Raw genomic sequence first — 12,258 nt, forward strand, 5'->3', positions numbered from 1 at the left:
CGCTGCTATTCTATGGAGGAAAGAACATGCTAGATCTTCCAGGGATGCCTCTGAAGAACGTGATGCACCCGCGACAGCAGCAGTTACCTTGATTATTCTCGGATTTTCTTCCTCCAATATCCTATACATGCCTTCCCAAGTTGAGATGCTTGCATCTTTATTGCATGCAGTATCTGTGTAGAGGGGCGCCATCTCTTTGGTCTTTTCCCTTGTCTCTGAGCTTTGAGCTTTGTTCTTCTTCCCCATCTCACTTAGCGTTTCTGTTCGGTTTTGCCTTCGCACTTTGCTCCTGCAGGTTACGAGCAAAAATGGAAAAATTGATCAGAAAGGTGATGGGAGAGTTTTAAATGCAAGAGATAGATTAGATACGCCACCTTACGTGAAACAAATCCGCATTAAGGCACGCGTCTTTATGCCACTTAATAACTGACAACTAATTCATTACTAACATTAAAAGCGCATAATTTCCAAGTCAGTTTATAGTAAGTGGATTTTCTTTGGGAGGCGTGCGCGAAGGAGTCGTACTAAGGTGCTTTTATGACTTGCCAACGCATCCTCACATGTCGCGCGATCACAAGGTTAGTGATCGCAACATCGCAGATCGCCATATCGCAGATCGCAATGATTCAAATATTTGCCAATGTGCCCATCCTCATTTCTGCGATATGCGATCGCGCGATCGCAACATCGCAGATCGGCGGACTTTGAAGCTTTTCTTTATGGATGCTAGTGTATTGCGATGCGATGTTGTTCATTAATACCGAGGCGGTGTGCATATTGGTTTTTAGAGGTGAAACGAAGGCATCTCTTTGATTCTTTTTGTGAAGCAATCTTAGGATTTGCTTTTATGAACACAGGTCTAGGCTTAAGTTGTCTCAGAAACCTTTCCTACGCTTATGCTTGTGATTTCGAAAGAAATCAATGTTTTTTCAAAAACATTAACTAAGGGTCCCCATTCAATCTAGCATCGTAGTTGATACTAGATTGAACGAGGGGGGTTGTTGCTGGCCACAACACAACACAAAAAGCATTTAACAAGGTTGTGAATCTAGTTAATTCACTTAAGGCATATATCATCGACGAAATATGTCAAAGATTAGAAATTATTGATGATGCATGGGAAGGTAGTTTTCAATTTAACATGTTTGTAAGATAAAATGATGATATTTATCAACTTGGTTAATAATAATCTTGAAGAAGATAGGAAATTTGTTAACAATGATTTAGTTACTTTTAAGTAGAGGCTAGAAATAATTTTTGATATCGAAAAACAAACAAACAAATACTAGAGGTTGATTGAATGAAGAAATTAGAAGTTGGATGGGAGGACAGGATCAATACACTTGTGCATATCAATTCTTCACATAGTGACCTATGCAATAAGAGAGGTGATGCCTATCTCGAGGTAGTAGATATTATAAAATGCTTATATGGTCTACACATTCTGCTAGGTTTTGAATTAATTTCAAACAACATGTTACAAATTGAATTGGAACAGAAAAAAAAATGGTAGTGTATTTTGATAGCATCGGTGATTTTACGACAAAACACATTGACAAATAACTAATTAATTTTTCTAAGGCCAATAAGTAGAGCGTCGAGTCAGTTGTCGAGGTGCAAGAATAAATTAGGGAAATTAAAAAACACATTTTCATTAAAATCGTGAAAATGGAAGTTACAGTCGCCCCTGACAAGGATTACATTAAAAATATGTTGAACATGTTTCTTCAACAAGTCATGGATTCATAATACATCTAACAAAAGCATAGTCATGGAAAATACATATGCATAGTGTGGGTATTTTCAAATTGTTCATAATTTGATTTTTTGCTAGCTAATAAAAGAGAATTTAATTTTTTTATCATTTTATGTTGATCTTTGTTAACTACTATATACAAATTGTTGTTTTCTAGTTGTAGATGCCTTTCAAGGAGGAAGAACCCCAATTTCTACTAGAACAAATGCATTTACTTTATGATTTTCTTTGCATGATTCTGACTCTATTTAGAAATTTTGTCTTTTAATACTATGTTTTGAATATGATGTCGTACATATTTGAATTATGGCTACGATCATGGACATAAATACAATTATTACTGAATCTAATTATGTATCAATGTTATGATAGTGTTTTCTATAAATTTCCAAAGATGTGATTTCACTTTTCAATTATATTTAGTGTTGTGTTGTTGCTTTAAATGAAATTGAAATTTTGATGATGGTTTTGAATATTATACATATATCTCTTAACAATAGAATACTATAACAATGTATTCAAAATTGCATCGATTTCATTCCATGGTATATGAAAATCCGGAGAAAGGTTTCATTGTAGTTTTTAAGCAGTACCACATTCTACACAATCAAAGTTCATTTCAACTGTACATATGCATGTAAATTAGTTAATTATGTTTCCAACAAACTATTTTGACGTACATCAAAATAACTCTCGGTATTACAATTATGATCCTATTGAGCTTCATTTGTTAATTCTATGTTATTTAAAACTTTTAATCAATTGGTAAGCAAAGACTTTACTTCTTAGTTCCTTGTACAAAGTTGTCATTATGAGGAGGTTACAATGAAAAGTTTCATTGTGCAGAGAAAGCTTCTTTTGCATGGTGAAATATCTGCACAAGGAATATTGTACTTGAAAAACTATAAGCCCAAAAATCATAAATAAAAATTAAATGAAATTAGTTCTAATCCTGTGGAGAATTTTTTTTTTAATGCCTATGTCTTGAATCTAAATAGGATTTTAACTATTGATTATTTACAAATTGAACTTAAGTAACTATTTTCCATTTAAAACTATTTCAATCTATCGATTTTATTATAACATTTTTATGTTTGTGTTCGAACATATGCTTTGAGAATTTGTTTTATATCTGATATTGCATTATTGATTAAAGTGAAAATTAACATTTGACCATAGTTTTTGATTTGAGACATAGATCTCTTCAGATTAAAATTACTAACTGCAATTCAGCTGAAGATTTGATTCTGCCATTACAAATTTTAATAAATTAATTACCTTTGTTTGATAATTCTTTTTTATTGAAAACCTTTCACTGAATTGATAAGAAAAGACTTTATTGCTTAGTTCCTTATACAAAGTTGTCATTATCTGAAGTTTACAATGAAAATTTTCATTGTGTAGAGCAAGCTTTTTCGCATAGTAAAATCTCTGCAAAAGGATTACCCTAATAAAAAAACTATAAATTTAATTATTAAATACAAACACTGCAGGGGTTATATGTAAACAAACTAATGCTCATTAGCAATACGGAGATATCTTAGCAATTGAACCACAATATCTGTGCGACATGGTATATTAGCTTTGAACATTTCCGCACTCAATATCTATACTCAAACAAAGTTCCACACTCAAAAAAAATGTTTGGTGCGGACTACAAACGCATAAGGAAAGCTTAAAAGCTTCCTCTGGATAATTTTAGAAACATAAGCACAAACAAAGTTTTTTTTCAATGATGCAAAAATTGGACTTGCTAATAATAACTATGAATTATCTAATACTAAAATATTATTAATATAAGCCTTTAGTGGGAAGTATAGAGATATGCACAATGAAATCTTTATTTAATAACTAAGATAAATCAAAGATAAAATACGAAGTTATGAATTATTTATAACTAAAATCTTACCAACAATATTAGCAATACCAGATTTTAGTGCAAAGTGCAGAGATCCACACAAAAAAAATCTCTATGTACAATGGACTTCCTCCACACTTCCGCACAAGAGCATAAACAAATAGATCTTCATAAATATGAAGATAAGAATTATTTAGAATTAAAATAATACCAATAATATCATATACATCATCTTATCCTCTTTATTAATTAATACCAATGTCTATGCAGAAGTAGCTAGAGATTTTCAATGTGCATAAATATTCATGCAAAGAGAATCGATTAAATAGTGGTGTGTTATCGTTGCTACAACACCCTCCAAAAATTTCACTACATTCAAATTTTGGATCCTACTTCACCAGCGTATTTAGTGTTGCTTTGGTGGTCAAGTGTCATTTCAAGTCATTCTTTGTGTTTCAAGTGTTATTTATTATTCTCATGTGTCGTCACATTGATTAGAACATCTTCAGTGCATATCATGGTTGAAACACCTATGGTGATTGGAAAACCACTTTTTTTTCATAGTCGCACACACTTCCTCTGTCATATTTGGGGAATGTTTGTAAGCTTTGATGTCTACTTATCATTGTTCAAACTTATCTAATTTTTCTTGATGAGTTGGTATTTGTCACACATGGTTTTATGTTTGAACTAATCATGTTCGCCTCTTATACTACCTTCTAGAGTTAGACATATTTTGGTTTCAAAAAAAACCCATTAAGGAAAAGAGTGCATGAGCGCACTCTGAAGCCTTGTTTAGGTATCATTGTTTGGAAGTGCACAATTCACCCTCAAGAAGTGTGAAGCAAACTCCTAAATCATCTTTCCCATTCCTTGTTCTAAACTGCACCCTTTAAGAAACCAAACCTTCCTTTGAATTCACTCCTTCAATTCAAAGAAGTGCTCCCTCCTTGAGCGTATGATCACACCCTAAAGGCCTTAAGTTTAGTCCTTTAGCCTTCAAATGTGCACCATGTGCCTTGCCTTCAAACTTGTGCCATGCACCCTCTTGACCCTTTGAGCACATGAGCACACTCTGAAGGCATGAAGCTTCATCCTTCATCCTTTGGACTTGCACCATGTGTTATATTTGGTACCTTGAGCACATGAGCGCACTCTGAAGGCATGAAGCTCCATCCTTCAACCTTCAACAGTGCACCTTGCACCCTCCTTCTCTCCCTTGGTTTCACAATACACTTGGGAAGCCCAAATCCTCCTCCTTCATCCTCTAGACATGTGCCCTGCACCCTCCCTTGATTTCCTTTCTTCCATTAAGCGTATGAGTGCATCTTGAAGCCCTGAACCCTCTTCCCTTAATCCCTTTAGCCTTTTTAAGTGCACCCTTGTGCCCATAATTTTTCCTTCCTATTTCCAAGCACACTGTGAAGGAGTGAATAAGAAAATATGCATGGAACAAGTTAGAATAAGATATTTTCATGTTTATGGTTTCTTTTCATGAGTGATTCCAGTTATAGGTACCTTAGTAACAACATGACAAGCACACATGAAGAATATTGGACAAATAAGGCAAACAACAAAATCCATGAAGAATAAAGAAAACATTGATGTTTTGATGATTGAAGTACCCTAAAAGCTCCATAAGATTAAATATCCTTTCGAGGGTGACTACATCAATGATTGGAAGCTACATGAAGAAAAAATACACGAGTGGCATCCATGTCACCATTGAAAAAAGCCCATGTCATTAGTCACTATTAGTCCTAGTCATCAAGGATAGTGACTTGTCATGTCCCATCACATGATGATGTGGAAATTATGATGTAATGATGTAATCATTATAAAGACAAATAAGTTGAAGTCAAAGAGTCATATATGGACAATCGATCCATGTAATTCTAAAGGACATTTAATACCAAGAGTCATATGTAATTCTAAAAGTCATTTGAAAGTCCAAAGGTTGTAGAAGTCCAAAGCTCACTAGGGTTTGGAAAGTTGAGAGTCATGAGGAGGTCAAAGGTCATGCCTCTAGTTATAAAAGGATCCTCATTACTCATGCAAAAGGATTTGAACCTTGGTGTTACATAGCAATTTGTCATCGTTTGTCACTGTCCCTGTTACCCCTCACCCGCACACTGGAGGACTCATTCTGGGACCTGTGAGAAGTGACATGACCTGAAACCACTTGCATCATATTCCTCTAAGTATGAGCTTCAAATACCCATGAAAATACCTCTTTTTGCATTAGCGTGGGTCCATAGTTCACTGCCCGCGCCAATGAGGTAAATCCTCTAAAAAGGGCGCGCCATTGGCGCTCTGTCTCAGAGTCGCACTTGCGCCAACCGAATTGAGTAAAGTTTTTAACCAACAAACTCCCGAAGGTTCTCTTCAACCCATTCACCAACTGAATCTATGTTGAGTTAGGATGGTTTGGCTTCGAATCTCCATAGAAGGGAAAGTGGTTTGCCACCTTTCATGGAAGTTTCTAAGTGATAAAGCCAATCCCATGGATAATGTGGTTGATCCTATCTCTTCCTTCTCTATCTATAAAAGCTTGCCTCTATGCCTTGAGCAAGCTAGTTACAGTAGTTCCAGTTCCAGCATAGTGATAGAGAATACCAGGAGTTCAAGAGTTTGAAGTTGCAAGAGCCTTCTTTGCACCCATAAGGCCAAATCTAAGTGAGGAGATTCTTGTCACCCAAAGAGAGAGAGGCTTGTTCCTCATCCCAACAAGCTTTGCAAGACTTGTGTAGCTGACTACCCAGCCAAAGGAGGATTTGACGTCAGAACAATGGTTGTATTCTTCTTTGTTATTTATTAATAATAGATGACTATCATTATGGTTCCACTCTCATTGTCTTATGTTTGATGTTGAGTTATATCTTTTCTGACCGATATATAATTGCGTCTACTAGATTTTATGCTTGTTTTTGTGTTGTTCTTTGCATGTGCAGGTGTCCAATCATGGATATCATGGGGATCGTGACCGGCCAAGGCAAAGGAACGAGGGCAACATCTCTTCTACGAACACTAGCGTTGGAATCCAAGTAGGTTCTCACAATCCACTTTGTATTGGCAATTAGGAACTTGCGTGATAGCATTGTGTGATTGTTGCTAGACCCGGTCTGGGCTAGTAGGGATCGTCTCTATCCACAGAGAGGATTTACCTCCACAACAATTCGGCGACTCCGCTGGGGAGTCTTGTCTCTTTGGTTTCTCGTTTGGTTGCTTAGATAGCTTTCTGGGTTGGATTTCTTGTTGTTTCTTGCTTCCTGGTTTGCCTAGATACTATCTTCAAGCCCTGAGTTGCTTGCTTTTGTTTTGACTTAGCAAACTTGATTAGCGTGCTTTTTAGCCTTACAGTCGCGCCAATTGGCACAAGTTGCTCAAAAACAACCCGCACCAATCCCATGAAAGCGCGAGTTGCAGCCTGACAGTCGTGCCAGGCCTGTCAACTTTTCCAGTTCGCTTGTCTTCAAGCCCTCTGAGCTTGGATTTGTATTTCGCCGCGTCTTTTTTCAATTACTGGAGTGTGTTTGATCCTTGTTTGACTGGTTTTAGACCTTCATCCTTCGGGTGTTTGCATCTTTCTATCGATTTCACATTTTAGCCCTAGGGCATCTAGTGGCTTTGTGCGTCGAGCCTTCCGTAGGAGTCTTGGGTTCTTTGATCGTCCAGTCGACTTTGTGATTACTTTTTGCATTTGCTCAGTAGTTGTCAAAGCTTTTTCTTGTTATTCAAGTGATTTGTTTCTTTTTCGCTTGGGTTTCGCTTGGCTTCGTTTGGGTTTAGATCACACAGCTCATAGAGGTTTTTGTGCTTTCTTCTTGGTCTGAAGGACTGTTTTGGTGTTTTGGGGATTCCATTGTGTTCTCATTGAGTGAAATTGATCTTTTGCTCGGTGTTACTATCTCTCAAAATTTGTTTAGTGCACTTTGCCATTGAAAAGAAAAACGAATAATCTCTTTTGTGTTGCATTAGTTAATTGAAATTAGAAGCTTTTCATTGATTAAGCGATTTAAAACAAAGAAAAGTTTCGTTTATTTGTCATTAGCTGCATTAGAGTGGTTCTTGATTTTTTGTGGTCATTTTGTTTGAAAAATTCTCAACTCTCTCGTAGTTAGTATTCATCAAACGAAATGATATTCTTTGGCATATAGTTTGCATTTAGGGAATTGTGAGAGATTACATACGGTAGGACCTGGAAATTGAAACTTAACTAAAGATCAACCATAAAATGAACTGAATGAACTTAAAAACGCATTGGAACATAACGCTCACTAATTAGAGGTCTAGGCTAGAGACGTGCTCCGGCGTCGTTAAACCTAGTCACCATTGTTTCACACTACGGTTGGGTGATTCCTCCTTTTGTGACTCGATAGTGGTCTAGCACGGTCTTGAGCTCCCACGTACCGTCGCGTATATAGGGGAGACCCCACTAGGTTATCATCCTTTATCCACAGGAAGCCATGTCTGCTGCCTTATAAGCCGTAACGCACCGAACACAGAATTCGGGAAGATTGACTACCGTACGGGAAGTCCTTGGTTTTCATATGACTGCCAAGGTATATATGCAGTTTTACGGATTTGTTTGGTAAACCTTTTTCCTAGTTCTCCAGAGTAGTCACTTTTGATCCTTTTCAGACTCCTTAAACGAAAAGGCTCATCTGAGAATTTGTCACTTCGGGCTCACTAAACATTCAAAGGAGACTAGAGTCATCTTTTTGTCCTTTTCTCGACTCTTAAAACATGAAAAGGTCAAGTTGTGTCCTTGCATCTTAATATTTATTTGGACGCGATTAACATTACCTGGTTACATCTTGTTTGCGTTAGCTTGAGTAGGCTTCTTTTCGTTCTCGATGGCAACTTTTCCAGGGTTCACCAACCCGGGGGTCCCCTCTGACAGGAACCCTGGTCATTTCGCTCCTTTTGGAAATGTTGGTGCTCCTTATATGGCGACATTGTCCCTCCCAGGGTTAACTGTTTGGTTGCCGGTTTGGTTGTTCTCAACCTCTTTGGTCCCTGCCGTCTCACCGTCTAGTCAATCCGTTCCTCCACCTGAACAACATCATGTTGATTCTAAGGTGGATCTCTCCCCTTCTACACCCACTTCTACGTCTTCATCTTCTACTTCACCTGGTGAATGTCTAGATTCGAGTAACCAGGTGGCTAAGAAGAAGAAGAAGAAGACAAAGAAGAAGAAGGCTCCTAAGGGAGAGGTTACAAGTACAGCTCTTACTCCGAGTACACCTGAAGTCGGGCCACCTTCTGCTCCTCCGCGGAAGGTCAAATTTCCTTGTAGATTATGCAAGGGGGACCATCTTCTTCGTGATTGTCCTGGCATCGCCAGGGTCTTAGAAGTATGGTCTCGCGATCCGGCCCGCCCCTCATCATCCTCTGAAGCTCACGGCGATGCTACCTTATTAGTCGGGAATGGTAAGGGAAAAGGGAAGATTCGAATCCTCTGTAGACTTTGTGAAGGCAATCATCCCCTTCACCTTTGTCCACTCATGGATAAAGCCTCCGTTGTCTTGGAAAGTCTTACAGCTCCTTCACCCCAACTTCCCGTTGGTTATCAATGTCTCTCTGCAGCTACAGATCGTTCCCCTACTGACAAAGAGATTGATTCATATTCTTCTCTTGTCCAGCCTCCTCTTCCCTAACCTGGTTGTGCCCAGCCTGTTCCAGACCAACCATTGGTCGGAAAGAGTGTCGACTCGAGTCCACCGCTCGCTCACTCTGTTTCGGAAGAGAATCACGCCCATGTTCTTCTCGTCTCTTCAGATTCTCCTGAGTCCCGAAATGACTCTCCGAACCCCGCTGCTCCTGAAGGTTCTCCTTCTGTTCCTTTAGCACATGGGGGAAATCATACGATTCCCCCACCAAGTAGTCTGGTCGCTTCCTTTGATTGGAATCGCCTGATCGCCGGTCGCCTTCCATCCCATATGCCTTTCCAGATCACAGTACATGCCTGTGCTAAGGCAGTACCTGGCACTGTTTTGGATGAAGGGGCGTTCGTCAGTCTTATGTCGTACACTACTTGGCAAGCTTTAGGTTCCCCGCAGCTTGGGCCAGTCACTCAGAATCTGTTGGCCTTCGACAGAGGAGCCTGTCCATCTCTAGAAGTTCTCCCGAAGTTCCCTATTACTTTGGGAGGCAAAACCGTCTATATAGACATCTTGGTTACCCAAGGTGTTTTAGGCTTTAGTCTTCTCCTTGGTCGCGACTATGTTTACGCCATGGGGGCCCTCGTTTCTTCACTTTTCCGTGTGGTTTGCTTTCCGCACGATGGAAGAATTGTGACCATCGATCAAGTGTCATTCGTTAGTCCCTCGATGCCTCCTGCGTCGTTGTCGTCCCCTCCTAGTTTTCATCCACCAGTTGCATCTACCCCACCATAGATCAACTACGTGGCCACCTATCCCATGCTTGGATCCAGTGATGCCACCATCGTGCATAGTGTCCTGGGGGCATTGGGCCCTGACTTCCAAGATGTTTCCCTTCCACCGGGAGTGGCAATCTTGGAAGCCCCGACTTTCTATTCATTATGATGAAGTTCGGGTGGAGCACAGTTCCTTGTCTTGTGTCAAGCTCGTTAAAAAATGAAACAACGAGTTCAGAGCATAGTTCCTTTCCTATGTCAAGCTCCTTAAAAAATGAAACTAGACTTTGTCAGAGCACAGTTCCTTGTCTTGTGTCAAGCTCATTAAAAAATGAAACAAAGTGTCATGAGGATAGTTCTTTTACTGTGTCAACCTCATTAAAAAATGAAACAACTCCTCCTTTTCCAAATCGAGTCTTTGATTAAGATCTCATAAAATATAAGTCGAGTCTTTCATCGATCTCGAGAGTGAACCTTCATTCCATCCACTTTGTTGAATGCAATGAAGCTTGGGGGGCATGTACCTCGTTTTGCGTCATTATGCTAGGGGCATGCGAGCTTATAACAAGCATAGTTTTTCGTTTCAAGCTTGTGTAAACATGAAACCGGATCCAAGCAAAGTTCTCCATGGTTCAAGCTTGTGTAAAAATGAACCCATACCCGATTTACATCTCGTGATTGCCATTTTTATCCACTGAATTCTGCTAGATGAGCCTTGCTTGTTTCATTCCATTGCTACCATCTCTTTGGCCGATCATATGCTCTCACTTGGTTATTTTTCCTTTCCTAAGGAACCGCAGCGATGAGTGGTTTTATTAGCCAGCCTCTTGACCAGTACATGTTTTGAGCAGTTCCACCATTACCGGAACTAGTTGCTACCATTTATACCACTCGTTCCTCTAGGACGAGTTGCCTTTAAGCTCTTTTCTGACTTGCAAAATATGAAAATATTGCCAAGTATTTTTCCTTTTTTGACTCGTTAAAGAAAATAAAAATGGAGGTCTGCTTTCAGCTCTTTTCCGACCGTTTAAAGATGAAAAGATTGTCGAGTTTTCCCTTTTAACTCGTTAAATGGAATAAGAGGCGGTCGCCTTTAAGCTCTTTTCTGACCGTATAAATGTGAAAAGATTGTCGGACCCTTGTCATTTCAGGTTCGTTAACTGTTACGAAGCGACGTAGTTTCGATCTCTTTTTTACTTTTTTAGGTCGAAATCACTACTCATGAAAAGTACTCCTCGATCGTAATGATCGGGCGGTTCTTTCGAGCATTGTTTTATACTTTTTTGGGCTCGCGAGACACAACTTTACGAAAAAGGCCCCCCCTGGAGTTCACTTTTCTGTTGTCTTTTCAAACTCTCTAAGTATGAAAAGACGCCGAGTTCTTCCTTTGTCAGGCTCGTTAAAAACTAATGACATCGGATTCCGTCGAAATGACGCTCAAAATCATATGCTATCCCCGTCAAGCTTGTTGATAAAAATAACTGGGGTACTCGCCAACAATGGTGGGGAAAATGGAACCACAATTATTGTCGTGTCGGCAGTATGTCGCTTTTGAACATGGCACTTGTTTGCATTCGTGTCTGGGTGGGGACATCTCATCTTGTTTTTACACTTGCCTCAGTGGGTTTGGGTGATCCTATTTGACCTCTCATTTGCTCATTTCCTTGTCACCATGACCTCTGCTCATTTGATGTCAAATACTACCAAGTCCACTGTCGTGCCACCGATATGTTCAAGAGAAGTTGACCTCTACAGCATTACAACCTCCTTTGATACCTCACATAATTTTGATTCACCACAGCATTATTCGTCTGTCTCGTGTCAATGATGTGGGAAACACTATGGCCCACCTTTGATCAAGGTCACTTCCTATCAACTTCAGCTCATTATCTAGGAAGCTGATCTAGAGACTCCCTTCCGGTGCCTTGGAGCCTGCATGCCTCAATGGCAGGTTCTTCGTGTTCGATGAGAGGTTTTCATCATTGGCCTCCGATCGAATGATTCTACGGGTGTTCGACGCCAGCTCATTGATTCGCACACCGTAGATTGTACCTGTAGTACCTTGAGGGCCATTGTCATTATTGGTGGTACCTCTCACGTCTGTTAACAGTTTTCATCATTGACTGGTAATCAGATGATGTTCATGTGTGTTCGACTTCAACTCATGTATTCACATGCTTGAACTTGTACTCTGTTCAGGTCGAGATGGAGCGCAAGACCCTGGATTTTGTTTGTTGGGATCCAGGTTGCGATTTGTGGATCATT

Source organism: Pinus tabuliformis, chromosome 1_2 (genome assembly GCF_031772625.1).
Source record: "Pinus tabuliformis cultivar Carrire ecotype Pingquan chromosome 1_2, CPIR1, whole genome shotgun sequence".
Lineage (NCBI taxonomy): Eukaryota > Viridiplantae > Streptophyta > Pinopsida > Pinales > Pinaceae > Pinus > Pinus tabuliformis.